Raw genomic sequence first — 14,140 nt, forward strand, 5'->3', positions numbered from 1 at the left:
CCATAAACCATAAATAATGCTTACTATATAAGATTTGGCGATCAGCAGATGTGTGACATAGGCCTATTATTCGAAATTATTTGCTGAATGCGAATTTCTTGACATCAGCTGCAGTGGGTAAAGCTGTAGAATTCTATTGTGACATATGAACGTTTCTACTACATGCACAAGACTACGATATAAGAAGTGGACAGTGACATAAGGAGTCTTGGATCGGGCCAGAGAATGTGCACAATTAGCCTAAAAGGTTATGGTGAGCGCTCGTGATAATCGGGAAATCCGATTTTCGAATCCCGGTCCCGTACAAATTTTCACATGTCACATCTGGGTACTACGTGGATACCTATGAGAGCTGATGCCATAAAATTCACAAGCAGCATCAAATTTGGAATAATAAAATAATGAACAAAAGGTAATCGATATGCAGAATTTTAAAAAATCGTGCTCATTGTTTTCGTATAACTGAATAAACGATGCACATTCACAATAAAGTAATGAAAACGGTATAGCAGTTTTATATGTAAAGAAAGTTTCGCGAAATTAGACATTAAAGTGAGATAAAGGGGATAAACCATTCGTGGAAGCGAATCAAGAAACGACAGACATCAATGGAAAAACTCCACCTAATGTTGACGAGATTAAAATTTGGAAAGTATACTGACCGACCAATTCCTCGTCTGCTGTGTTTTTTCAAATTCTAATTGGCGGCTTACATATATGTTTGTGGTACATGTACCGTACGTTACACGAAACACCGACCTCGGTCTTTCGCAGGTAGTAACCAGTTCTGACAAAACTCTACCATCTGGTGAGCAAGATGTATGAGACAGGCGAAATACCCTCAGACTTGAAGAAGAATATAATAATTCCAATCCCAAAGAAAGCACGTGTTGACAGATGTGAAAATTACCTAACTATCAGTTTAATAAGTCACAGCTGCAAAATACTAACGCAAATTACAGACGAAGGGACCTCGGAGAAGATCATTTTGGATTCCGTAGAAATGTTGGAACACGTGAGGCAATACTGCTCTCTTTCAAATTCTGAAGGTGGCAGGGGTAAAATACAGGGAGCAAAAGACTATTTACAATTTGTACAGAAAGCAGATGGCAGCTATAAGAGTCGAGGGACATGAAAGGGAAGCAGTGGTTGGCAAAGGAGTGAGACAGGGTTGTAGCCTCTCCCCTATGTTATTCAATCTGTATATTGAGCATGCAGTAAAGGAAACAAAAGAAAAATTCAGAGTAGGAATTAAAATCCATGGAGAAGAAATAAAAACTTTGAGGTTCGACGATGACATTGTAATTCTGTCAGAGACAGCAAAGGACTTGGAAGACCAGTTGAACAGAATGGACAGTGTCTTGAGAAGAGGGTATAAGATGAACATCATCAAAAGCAAAACGAGGATAATGGAATGTAGTCGAATTAAGTTGGGTGATGCTGAGGGAATTAGATTAGGAAATGAGACACTTAAAGTAGTAAAGGAGTTTTGCTATTTGGGAAGCAAAATAACTGATGATAGTCGAAGAAGAGAGGATATAAAATGTAGACTGGCAATGGCAAGGAAACCATTTCTCAAGAAGAAAAATTTGTTAACATAGAGTATAGATTTAAATGTCAGAATGTCGTTTCTGAAAGTATTTGTATGGAGTGTAGCCATGTATGGAAGTGAAACGTGGACGATAAATAGTTTAGACAAGAAGAGAATAGAAGCTTTCGAAATGTGGTGCTATAGAAGAATGCTGAAGATTAGATGGGTAGATCACATAACTAATGAGGAGGCATTGAATAGAATAGGGGAGAAGAGGAGTGTGTGACACAACTTGACTAAAGTCTATTCACCGAGAGCTGGGACGAAACATAAACAGTGTCTCGTGAGTGACTACGCTCGTTTCCAGAGAAAGCATTCGGTGTTCACGTGATACGTAGGGCTGTGGAAAATCCTTGGCGCACGCTTTGCAGCTGGCGGCGTTCGGCTGGCTGCCGAGCTGTCGCAGCGGGGCGTGAGAAACTTGGGCAACAATCTACAAAATAAATTTAATAATAATGTTAAACTGAGTTCATTCAGTCGAAGCAAATTTATTTTCATTCAGGTTGCAAACAAAACGCTTCATCCAAACACAATTCATTGTTAATTTTAATAACAATACCAGTAATAATAATGATAAAGAACCAAACAAGGTTCACTCTGTCGAATTTGAACTGTTTTCATTGAGGTTTTATAACAAACCGCTCTTCTCTCTCCTCTATAATGCAGTCTAATTTCCACATTTGAGTTTCCACTTTTTCTACAACATGGAGGACGCACTTGTTCCAATTCTCTGCAGTCACTGTTCTTACTGCTTCTTCTTGCAGAAACTTTAACTTCCGGCAATTTGTATGTTTTGTTTTTCGCTCCATCATAGCTTTTGATTCTGGCCCACACTCACTCGATGGCGTTTAATTCATAGTGGTACGGAGGAAATCTGAGAACAGTTTTCCCTGCATTCTTCGCCATTTCATCTATTGCGTATTCGTTGTGCGCTGTTCTGTGATTTTTAACTATATCTAAAAGTTCTTTCTTCAACATACCGTCTTCGCAATCCATGTTTTTAAATTTTAGCCACTCCGATATTTCGTGCTAAATGGAATTCGCATTGGGAACTTTTCCTTTTCTCCGAGAATGGTACGGCGCGTTATCAAGAACAGTAACTGCATTTTCCTGAAGCCGAGGAAGAACGTCTCGAAACCACTTTTCGAAGGTTTCGGCGCACATTTCCTCATGATAGTCTCCACTTTTCTTGGATTCGAAAGTTCACAAACATCCTTCAACGAATCCTGCTTTTGCTGCCAATGTGTGCGATAATCAGATGTTTTCCTTTACCTGATGGGCCCTTGCTTCCGGTGGATAATCCGGACAGAAACGCTTGTTTTAAGGAATTTATAGTGTCATCTACCCAGACGTAACTTCGGGTATGTCCTGCGTTCAACCACGTCTCGTCCAAATAGTAAATGGATCTGCCTTCATCTCTCAACCGTTTAATGGTTCGAAGATAACGCCGCCTCCATAAAATGTCATCCCTGTCTATTAGCATGCTATAGCGCCCACGCCAGACATATTTGAAATTCATTTCTCTCAATAACTTACAAAATGTAGTTCTCCGAAAATTGCTCAGATCTGTATCTTCGTCCACGACTGTAAGCACTTTGTCAATTGTTGGCAATTCGTTACGAAAAAAAAAAAAAAATCGTGTACTTTCCTTCGTATCGCATTTCTATCGAAGTCATCAACACTTTCAGAAAGTTTCTGTCGTAATTTTCCTTTCTTGGGAGAAACCAAAGAGTGTGGGGCCTTGTACTCACTTATCACAAGATTCACTGAAGAACGTCCAACGCCTGTAGCTGCAGTTGTTTTCGAAACAATGTCACTCATCGACTGCTCTGGATGTAACAGTTCCGTTTTACACACATTAAGCACCATGTGCTTCTCAGAAGAACTTAATGATTTCTTCTTTGCTCGTTTCTTTGGTGGACTCGGAACTGACATGTCGACCTTGCTTGCTGAATCCGTGGATAACATAATGTGATGCTAATGAAATAAGTGAATATATAAAATAAGAAATCATGCGATGCTATTGGATGTGCACCTAAACAGTGAATGCTCAGTGTGACTACAAACACATATACTCACTCTAATAATCAACAACTAGTCTTTCAAGCGTCTTTACAGATGAACTTAAGATATCCTGAAATCGCCGCTGTACAACACCCACTAACGAGCTCACACCTGCAACTGAGATGGCCACACTGACAGCGCCGCGCCTGCGAACCGCACAATGTATCGCTCATAAAGGACAAACGCTTCCACCCATCGCATTCAAACAAACTACAAAATTAAATTCAAAACTTTCTGAAACTTTACTCGCTTACACCCCCACAAAAAATTTAAAGGGGAAAAGTTTGTCGCTTACTATATTTCGGATGATGATTTGATAAAAGTTCTGCGTCAGACGTGAGATTATAATTTATTACTTCACTATTACTCACTCTACTGGGCAGAAAAATTGCAGACGTCATCAACATATAGTACTGAAGGCAATTATAAAATTATTTTGCTGTGCGACACACAGCTTAGGAGATATGGCGTGATATATATAGAGTAACGCTAAAAAAAAACTTTTCCTGAAAGCTTAAATATTTCTCTTTTTAAGTGACAATAAATTTTAATGTTATATAAAAAAAGGTGTCGGAAGGTAGTTCTCGGATTACTTTATCATGTTCAGGTTATAAAAAAACACGACTTTCATTTTTTAATTTATCACGCCCCTGCCTTGTACACCCCTAGACGGCAGCGCTGTGGTCACGCGTCTTGCCGTGTTTACGGTACGTCTCTTGTTTCGGTGACTGGAGCATAGAAGAAGGGATCGGTTGTCAGAACATGTTCTGAGACATCGAGGGATCACCAATTTAGTATTGGAGGGCAGCGTGGAGGGTAAAAATCGTAGAGGAGACCAAGGGATGAACACACTAAGCAGATTCAGAAGGATGTAGGCTGCAGTAGGTACTGGGAGATGAAGAAGCTTGCACAGAATAGAGTAGCATGGAGAGCTGCATCAAACCAGTCTCTGGACTGAAGACCACAACACAAAACAACAACGAACAGCTGAGGCATTCGAATAGGCCTGAGGCAAAGATTCTGAGGTTAGTCTGCCTTATCTCTTCCCTTGTCCAGTTCCTCTAAAGTCCTCCTGGTGACCCCGAAAGATCGCGCCATCTCTGTGCATTTATACTGGATGAAGCACATAATACTTGCAATCCTTTTATTACGTAAACAGTGTGAGACAACGAAACGAGTTTTTTGCCAAATATTGGTAGCAAAATGCCACATAATATTAATGTTAACTGACGTATAGAATGAACCATTTTTAATGGTAAAATGTGTTTGTCATGGTGTTCCAAAGCTCTGGAAAATATGACTACAGAATCATAACTTTGTTAATGTTTTGTCGGAGCATTTCACGGCGGCATGTTTGTTAAAATAGGCGCTGAAACTGTTCACAAAAATATCAACGAAAGTGCTAAAACCGAAAGGTAAGGTGGCTGAAAAGTGCTCTTAGCATTTCGCATAAATCCATTGGTCTCTACCTAAATCAATTCCTGCCCAAATGATAATCTACAAACTACACTTACTTCAAATAGAGAGGATGAAAGACGTATCAATTGCAAGTAATCGATGGTACACACGACAGATGTTATCTGTATCATTTTCACTTTCAAACAACATCCGGCTACCCTTTTGCTGGCTCTTATCGAGAGACAACTTGTTCAAAATACAATTCGACAAGCTGACTCTGCTATTTCCAATAAGGAGGTCTTAATCTTGTGAGCGTGAGACATAAGTACCGAATACTTTTAATTAATCGCATAAAGAAAGAAGTACGGGGGCAACGTCCAAGCCTAACCTAAAATCTAGTGCTCAGACATAAGAGCCGGCCGTTGTGGCCGGGCGGTTCTAGGCGCTACGGTCTGGAACGGCGCGACCGTTACGGTCGCAGGTTCGAATCCGGCCTCGGGCATGGATGTGTGATGTCCTTAGATTAGTTAGGTTTCATTAGTTGTAAGTTCTAGGGGACTGTTGATCTCAGAAGTTGAGTCCCATAGTGCTCACAGCCATTTTTTTTTCCGAACATATCAGCACATCACACAATATTACCATGACTTTTGTTACACAGACATCGAAGCGGACAACCAAAATTACTTACCGACAAAGACATTTACAACATCCTGAGATCAACAGCTCACTGTAACTGAATCGAAAAACCAATATCTTCCACAGAAATGGAACGTCATCTGGAGAAACGTACACAACTGTCGCATTAGGATGCCCGTCAAATCTAAATGGCACGTGATCGTCAATAATACATTTCCGACCAATGAAAAACTCCACAAATCACATATCAGTCAGATCGACGACTGCGTTATATTTAGATATGTTGGTACATTTGTGCACACATTTACTTGTTCACACGCAGGTGATGGGTGGAATTTCCTCCGGCAGAAATTGGCAGTGATCGACAGGACAACTCCTGCAAATAGATATCACTGGATTGAGCCAGTCGGAAATGCTCATGATACGCGGGAACAAGGAATAACGCTGTAATCTGGGAGCTTGGGAATACTGCAACATACACTCACGTAAAAAAAATAAAAATATAAAATCTTGGACGACTAGATATAGGATGTTCATATTCACAGGGCGTGTACATTACTACCTTCTGCAGAAACGATTAACCTGCGGGTTCAAAGTCAACATCGATATCGCGGCGCAACACCACCTATTGGTAAAATGTGTCTGGTGCTCTCGTTGTAGTTACACTACTGGCCATTAAAATTGCTACATCACGAAGATGACGTGCTACAGACGCGAAATTTAACCGACAGGAAGAAGATGTTGTGATATGCAAATGATTGGCTTTTCAGATCATTCACACAAGGTTTTCACCACTGGCGACACCTACAACGTGCTGACATGAGGAAAGTTTCCAACCGATTTCTCATACACAAAGTGCAGTTGACCGACGTTGCCTGGTGAAACGTTGTTGTGATGCCTCGTGTAAGGAGAAGAAATGCGTACCACCACGTTTCCGACTTTGATTACAGTTTATCGTTTCGCGACACTGCTGCTCGCGTTGGTCGAGATCCAATGACCGTTAGCAGAATATGGAATCGGTGGGTTCAGGAGGGAAATACGGAATGCCGTGCTGGATCCCAACGGCCTCGTATCACTAGCAGTCGAGATGACAGGCATCTTATCGGCGTGGCTGTGTCGGATCGTGCAGCCACGTCTCGATCCATGAGTCAACAGATGGGGACTTTTGCAAGACAATAACCATCTGCACGAACAGTTCGACGACGTTTGCAGCAGCATGGACTATCAGCTCGGAGACCATGGCTGCGGTTACCCTTGACGCTGCATCACAGACAGCAGCGCCTGCGATGGTGTGCTCAACGACGAACCAGGGTGCACGAATGGCAAAACGTAATTTTTTCGGGTGAATCCAGGTTCTGTTTACAGCATCATGATGGTAGCATCAGTGTTTGACGACATCGCGGTGAGCGCACACTGGAAGCGTGTATTGGTAATCGCCATACTGGCGTGATGGCATAAGGTGCCATTGTTTACACGTCTCGGTCACCTCTTGTTCGTACTGACGCCACTTTGAACAGTTGACGTTACATTTCGGATGTGTTACGACCCGTGGCTCTACCCTTCATTCGAGCTCTGCGAAATCCTACATTTCAGCAGGATAATGCATGACCGCATGTTGCAGGTCCTGTACGGGCCTTTCTGGATACAGAAAATGTTCGACTGCTGCCTTGGCCAGCACGTTCTCCAGATTTCTCCTCAGTTGAAAACGTCTGGTCAATGGTGGCCATGCAACTGACTCGTCACAATACGCCAGTTACTACTCTTGATGAACTGTGGTATCGTGTTGAAGCTGCATGGCAGCTGTACCTGTACACGCCATCCAAGCTCTGTTTGACTCAATGCCCAGGCGTATCAAGGCAGTTATTACGGCCGGAGGTGGTCGTTCTGCGTACTGATTTCTCAGGATCTATGCACTCAGACTGCGTGAAAATGTAATCACATGTCAGTTCTAGTATAATATATTTGTCCAATGAATATCCGTTTATAATCTGCATTTCTTCTTGGTGTAGCAGTTTTAATGTCCAGTAGAGTATAAAGCGAAGGTGATGGATCAGTGTGATTTCAGCAGAGGTGCAGGATGCGCGAACAGTATCGTCAAATCAGTGAGTTTGAAAGCGGGCGCATTGTTGGCATGAGAGAAGATGATGCTTCCATCGGGGTAACTGCTGGGACGAAGTGTTTCAGCAGTGCAACGGGTGTGTGCAGAATGGTTCACGGAAGGCCGTAGAACACAAAGATATGGGTCAGGTGGCACCATTGAGACCACCCCACGAGAATATCGACACTTCATCCAAATGGCATTGCAGGACACATCTGAGATCTCGTCGATTCTGGCCCAAAAGTGGAACAGTGAAACACATCGTACACAGTCTGTCGCCGTTTATTACTGCATGGGTGATGTGCGCGTCGTCCACTTCTTCGCCTACCTTTGACCAATGTACAGAAACATAATAGATTGTAAAGTTGTATGGAACTACGTCACTGGGCACGGGATTGGTATCAGATAGTGTTTTCGCTTGAATCCAGGTTCTGTTTGTATGAAAATGATGATGCCCGCATATCGTGGTCGTGCGGTAGCGTTCTCGCTTCCCACGCCCGGGTTTCCGGGTTCGATTCCCGGCGGGCTCAGGGATTTTCTCTGCCTCGTGATGGCTGGGTGTTGTGTGATGTCCTTAGGTTAGTTAGGTTTAAGTAGTTCTAAGTCCTAGGGGACTGATGACCATAGATGTTAAGTCCCATAGTGATCAGAGCCATTTGAACCATTTTTTGGAAATTATGTTCGCATTTTGGTTCGCTGCAGACAGATCGAGCGGCATCACAGTGACTGCATTCTCACAAAACATATAGCGCCAACTCAAGGCCTCACGATGTGGGGTGCTAATGGGTACAACCACAAATCACAGCTGGTGCAAATCGAGGGCACTGTGACCAGTGTGACCTACGTGAAAAGCATCCCGCTACCCGCAGCCAGACGCTTGCAGCACGAACGCGTGCCTTCTTGATGTCACAGGATCTCAGCCTTTTGCCCTGGCCCCCCATATCCCTAGACTTGTGGCCAATCTACAATGTGTGTGACATGATGAGACGATGAATGCAGCGCTGTGATCCAATGCCAAACATCCCAGATGAACTTTGGAGCCAGGTGAATGTAGCATGGATGGTGGTACCACAGGACGCCATTCGCTCCTTACACGCGTTGATACCGCCAAGGTTGGAACAAGCTATCAGGGCCCATGGCGGACCCTGTGCCCATTACGCAACAGGACATATACTAAAAAAAAATCAAGTGGCTCTGAGCACTATGGAACTTAACTGCTGAGGTCATCAGTCCCCTAGAACTTATAACTATTTAAACCTAACTAACCTAAAGACATCACACACATCCATGCCCGAGGCAGGATTCGAACCTGCGACCGTAGCAGTCGCGCGGTTCCAGACTGTAGCGCCTAGAACGGCTCGGTCACTCCGGCCGGCGACATATACTCAACGGGGTGGCTAAAATGCTCATTATTTCTGCACAACGTAGAAATGTACACGGCCTGTGAATATGAACGTCCTATCTCTAGTCGTTCAAGGTGTTCTGTTTTTTTCTGAACATGAGTGTATGTAGCACATAACGGAGCAGCATCGAACTAAAAATATTCAGCATATGCCAAATACATGGAAGGCTTTGGCAACATGCTAAAAATAATGACCACACCATAAATAGAAGAAGAACTAGACCAAGAAGACGAAGAAGGAGGAGGAGATCAACAGCTGGCTGTGATGATACAGTGATAAAAAACAGAAACCTTTTAATGTGCCGAATAACAAACACTTTTTTGTGTGTTCTTTGATATGAATATGTCTGTACAATGTTGACACATTGTACAGTTACCATTAACAGCTTATTTAACAAACGTTTGGTGGTGGTTGTTAGTGTTTAACGTCCCGTCGACAACGAGGTCATTAGAGACAGAGCGCAAGCTCGGATTAGGGAAGGATTGCGAAGGAAATCGGCCGTGCCCTTTCAAAGGAACCAACCCGGCATTTGCCTGAAACGATTTAGTTAACAAAAGTTGGACTCTCTTATCATGTTACATAAAACCTTTTGCCTATTTACTTGTCACGAAAGCTGTTCGCTTAGACATCATACATTTGAAATAGTTTTCCTAAGCCCCTTCTGATGCGTCGGAAGTTAATATATGTAGAGTAGAAATTAATAACAGGCTAAGTGCCAAAAATATTTTTTTTGAGTTCGATCCGAAAAACTAATCTAAGTGCAGTTGGCAACAACCTGAAAAGCGGGCCGGTATTACACTATCAAATTTCTTTGTCAAAGATTTGATGAAAGATGCGATCAAATATTCCGTCAAATATATTTGACAAAGATCTTTGACGTAACGCTTGAAGGAGTATTACACTGTCATCAAATTTTTCGTCAAAGTTCAAGATGGCTGACAACAATTTGTTATTAACCACAGCAGTTGCACGTACCGTAATTGCATTGTGTGCACATGGGGAAAAGAAGTGGGGGGGGGGGGGGGGGGGGGGGGAAGGAACTGTACATACCAGGTTGACATTCTTAAATTCCTGGGATTACAACTTGATAATAAATTGAGTTGGGAGGAGCACACCACAGAACTGCAGAAACGCCTTAACAAATCTGTATTTGCAATTAGACTGTTAGCAGAAATAGGCGACATAACAGTGAAAAAGCTTGCATACTTTGCCTACTTTCATTCCATAATGTCATATAGTATAATATTTTGGGGTAACTCTTCAAGTCAAACAAAAGTTTTCAGAGTCCAAAAGCGTGTATTACGTAATATTTGTGGAGTAAATTCACGGACATCCTGCAGAAAACGTTTCAAAGAACTGGGTATACTAACTACTGCCTCTCAATATATTTACTCCTTAATGAAATTTGTCCTAAATAATATATCTATTTTTCCAACAAACAACTCAGTTCGTACATACAATACCAGGAACAAAAATAATCTGCACAAGGACTTAAAAGCACTTACTTTGGTTCAAAATGGGATCCACTACTCAGGAACATGCATCTTCAATAATTTGCTAGCAAACATAAAAAATTTAGTTACAAATAAAGATCAGTTTAAACGAGCCTGAAAGACTTACTAGTGGCCAACTCCTACTCCATTGACGATTTTTTATGTAGAAACAAATGATGTATTGTATTTATTCATACTATTAGTATTGCGATTTCAGCTTAAAAAAAATTGACATGTTCCACATCCACGAGGATCTCCTCAGCACAGATCTGTGGAACGAAAAACTAATCTAATCTGGGTGAAGCCGTGGGTTTTACGACGACACGATAAAAGCATTCAACAAAACTTGTTACGTGAGCTTACAGTGGAAGACGTCAAGTCGTACTTCAATTATTTAAGAATGGATGAGCATACATTTCTGTATGTGCTCAGTGAAGTGTATCCTCATATCACAAAGCACAATATTCATTTGAGAACTGCTACATCTTCATAAAACAGGCTCACTGTAACACTCTGATTCCTTGCTATAGGAGAGGTTATACAGTATGTTAGGTTAGGTTAGGTCAGGTCAGGTCTCCAATCTTCATTTCTTTTTGTATTCAGGGTGCCTCACGTTGTAAAGCGCCTCATCAGCTTCATACATCTCTAATAATTTTGTAGTTGTCGGCACACACCAATTGTATTTACTGGCAATTTTTATAAAAACACTACAGACGACAGAACGCTGCAGCGATGCTAACGCTCCATGTGGTAACATGTCACATTGCAGTGAACAGAAGACAAGCGATTTCTTTGATCAAATCTACAGCGAGACCCTAGATTTGATCAAATATTGGACAGCATTTGACAAAGTTCCTATTACACCATCAAATATCTTTGACAAAGACTTTTGACAGAGATATTTGACAAAGAAATTTGATAGTGTAATACTGGCCTAAGCACTACGGTCATTTCTAACAATGCATAAAAGGTTCGAAAGACAGCGTGAGCTTACTGTGCCAGCCCCTTGGGTGGGGCTAAAGCGGGGTGAGTGCCACAAAGGTTTGTATTTTTTGTAGCGAGTGATAGAGCTTTTGTCCAGATTGGAAGACTTAAGAAGCTGGAAAATGTCAGAGTGCCAAGTAGCTAAAACTTATTGAGAATGCGATGCCTAATAATCAATTTGTGACAGTCGATACATATATTAACACAATGAAAATATTTCCAAAGTTTGTTGGATTCGAGTGAACAAAATTGCACCTGGTGTCGGTAAGATTAGAACTGTGTTTAACGAACTTGAAGACTGGAGCACCTACAAGATTCTCAAAAAAGGTTTACCACTGACATAATGAAGAATTTATTTTAGCGACACAACAATGTAAAAAGAAATAGTCAGGTGAAAAGAAAAGGGATTCGCAACAGATGCTGCCGTGTTTGAAACTAGCTAATAGAACATTTTTCAAACAGTTAATCAATTAAAATTACTTTGGGCACTATAAAATTAACGGAAGAGTTAAAAATAATTTAATCACATGATACTGTATCTGTAAAATGCTTAGTATTAAGAAAACTGACAAAGGTTCGAAATTGCGTTCATTCGCACTTACCTCGTTTTTGCCGATACCTGCATGGCATTTAGCGAGTTCTGCGTTTTTCAAAATAAAATATTTATTGTCATTGATAAAATGAAGGGAACTTAAAAAACATTTTTACAGTAGTGTGACTCTTACTGTAGACAATAAATAAAAATATTTTTGAGATTTTTTCATTGAAATACTTTTGTCAAAAAAAAGAAAGAATATTGAATAACTCGGAATGATTCTTTTGACGCTTGGACAATTATTGATTTTCACTCTACATATAGTACCACTTACAACAGCCGTAGCTAATTCTGTGTCTATGTCGTATAAAGTAGGGTCAAGATCAAATACGTTTCTTCTTAGTAGGCAAGGCCTATCTTCTTGTTACACATAACGACAGAGTCGATTAGGACCGCCATACCGTTCAACTTTAGCACATTTCTTTGATACTTTTGCAGGAATTAGACGGTCCAAGATTTTGTATCTTTATATACTCCGCGAGAAAAAGTACATTCTTTACGAGCACAAAGCTTCGTTTGATCGTCGTAATGCTTCATTATGAAGCATGACCGAAGAAGTTATGGATGCAACTTTCTTTCCTTTTATATCAAACACAGTGTAATTAGGCAAATACATTGCGATCCTAATTTGAAACTGAAACTCACTCAAATCGCTTTAGTGCTTGGCTATTTCGAGTGGCATTCAATTTTGCAACTATTGTTAGAAAAATTCGTGACGAGGTCTTATGGGACCAAACTGCTGAGGTCATCGGTCCCTAAGCCTACACACTACTTAATCTAACTTAAACTAACTTACGCTATGGACAACACACACCCCTGCCCGAGAGAGGACTCGAACCTCTGACAGTGGAGCCGCACGGACCGTGACAAGACGCCCCAGGCCGCGCGGCTGTTGATAGACATAGTACAATTCAGTATCCACTCTTATTAATCAAATGAGCTATGAGACTCGAAAAAAATAGAAGTTAATACCTGAGAGTAGTATGTTAGCAGGGGAGGCCAAGGTAAACACTGTCGGATACTGTAATGTTCATACAGTTTCGTAGCCAGTACTGTAAGTTTATGGCAGATGGTAATTTTGACATGAAGCAAGTATACGACAAGTGCAATAAGAATCAAAATGTTAAAATACGTGTGAATTCCTGAGGGACCAAACTGCTGAGGTTATCGGTCCCTAGACTTACGCACTACTTAAACTAACTTATGCTAAGGACAACACACATATCCATGCCTGCGGGAGGTTTCTAACCTCCGGAGGGAGGTGCCGCAATAAGAATCAAGCTGTGCTTTTATTAGGAGTTATAGTTAAAATTTACCTCGAGAACTTCGTTAAATATATCTAAAAAAGAAAGAAAAACAAACAAACGCACACACACAAGTCGGACGTACCTGTCAACAGACTGTCGTGCTATCAGTAGAAGAAGTAACACTGACCACGGCAACACAAATTATCTCGAATACTGCAGGAGTTTACGCATGCGCAGAATGACGCGATCTGCAGGCAGCCGTCTGCTGGAATACTGATAACCTTGTACGTAGCCGTCCTTGAATTTACGGCCTCATTGTACGAGCAGTTTACCTCAAGCAACGGCGTCGCTTCGTGAGTTCCATTTGGTAGACACTTAACGAATCTGTGTGTCTTCTCTCAGGCTCTCCCTGCGCGAACTCATTGAACTGATTCTATGAAAGCAACAGTGAGATAAAGAGGACGTCGCCAGATAAACTTTTGTAGATGTCAAGCATTACACATAGTAATATAGACACATACACACTTTAGGCTTTAAAATTTTTACCCACTATGTATTGTGGCAGATACATATTTAAAATCAGCTTCAATCCCCCGATTGCAACCAACTTTTTCTTCGATTGTAAAGCAAA

General features: G+C 41.4%; 1 protein-coding gene across 1 annotated transcript in view; it reads right to left on the bottom strand.

Moving 5' to 3' along the window:
• Positions 1-13,905, bottom strand: part of LOC126325807 (clavesin-2-like) — a 142,863-nt gene extending 128,958 nt beyond the window's left edge. Inside the window, exon 1 of the mRNA XM_049995296.1 lies at positions 13,652-13,905. The gene's annotated coding sequence lies outside the window, so the exon portion shown is untranslated. The remainder of the gene's footprint in view (positions 1-13,651) is intronic.
• Positions 13,906-14,140: the final 235 nt, after the last annotated feature.

The sequence above is a fragment of the Schistocerca gregaria genome, chromosome 2 (genome assembly GCF_023897955.1).
Source record: "Schistocerca gregaria isolate iqSchGreg1 chromosome 2, iqSchGreg1.2, whole genome shotgun sequence".
Classification (NCBI taxonomy): Eukaryota; Metazoa; Arthropoda; class Insecta; order Orthoptera; family Acrididae; genus Schistocerca; species Schistocerca gregaria.